Source organism: Mus pahari, chromosome 3 (genome assembly GCF_900095145.1).
Source record: "Mus pahari chromosome 3, PAHARI_EIJ_v1.1, whole genome shotgun sequence".
In the NCBI taxonomy this organism is placed as follows: domain Eukaryota; kingdom Metazoa; phylum Chordata; class Mammalia; order Rodentia; family Muridae; genus Mus; species Mus pahari.
The window spans coordinates 35,092,073-35,093,271 of record NC_034592.1 but is presented as its reverse complement, the minus strand read 5'-3'; the positions used below and the strand labels follow the sequence as shown (position 1 = coordinate 35,093,271).

Below are 1,199 nucleotides of genomic sequence, written 5' to 3'. Positions count from 1 at the left end.
GAGAGAGAGAGAGAGAGAGAGAGAGAGAGAGAAAGCACCTGCAATCCTTGTAAGTAGAAATGTTAGTTATGATGCTCCAGAGTTGGAAATAATAAACTAAAGGTCTGAGTGGGGTGCAAATGGGGCAGGTATGCAGCTCTACAAAGATATAGCCATATGTATTTTTATCATCTATACCTGTTATGCAAGTTGATAAATAATTGATTGCTGAACCTCCAGTTCCCAGGTTCCCTGAGTTTTCCCGTGATTCAGTATCCATAGGGTTAATGGTTAATACTGGCACAATGTGACTTTTCAGCAAACTCCTTATCCATTCTCATTCTTAGCTGCCTAGATCTAGGTGGAAATATCTCATCTGAGATAGAATAATATCTGGAAAACTTAAAGATGCACTTTGATGGACACGTCATTAAAATGACTAGTCTCAGCCTTCCACAGAGAAGCTTTAATTGTAGCATCAATTAAAACAGAGACTCAGAAGTCAAAGTTATTTTTAAAATTGATGTATTTGTTCTTGTCCCAAATTGAAGGCTCAGAGAACACTAAGGATGGGGTTAAGGTGGAAAGAATATAAAAGGCAATGAAAAAAAAGGTATACTACAAAAGACATCTTCTGGACCTAACATTTCCATTGCACTAATGGGAACACTGAAGCTGTGCTTGCCAGCATACGATTGTGTCTATCCATGTTCATTGCAGACAGAAGAGGCCTAGTGGCAGTGCATAGTTGTCGAGGAAGGAATGTGATTTTCTTCAGTGGTGTAGTCACTGAACTATATCCTAAATTCCTATAAAAACCTTCCCACCCATGCTCACCATGCAAGCAACTCTAATTAAACTTGGTGGGTCACACACATGAACGGACATGAGAGGAAGATGGGAACATCCTGGAGAAAAGAAGAAGAGGGAGGGCACATTGGCACATTGGCAGAAGCCAGGGGAGATTGTGACGAGGGCTGAAATTCACTATATATGTGTATAGAACTGTCAAAGGATATGCTTTTTGGAAAGTTATCATTTGGAATGACTAGCCTTTATTCCTGGTTCTCTTTTTAGTACATCTTCAAGACTATATTAATTAGGGTTCTCCAGATAAACTGAATATATATAAGGAATAGTCATCACAAAGTTATTCACTAGTGAAATATATATATATATATATATATATATATATATATATATATATATATATATATATA

At 37.1% G+C, this 1,199-nt stretch overlaps 1 pseudogene; it reads right to left on the bottom strand.

Annotated features, from left to right (window-relative positions):
• The window catches only part of LOC110317866, a 161,054-nt pseudogene that overhangs the window by 45,062 nt on the left and 114,793 nt on the right, over window positions 1-1,199 (bottom strand).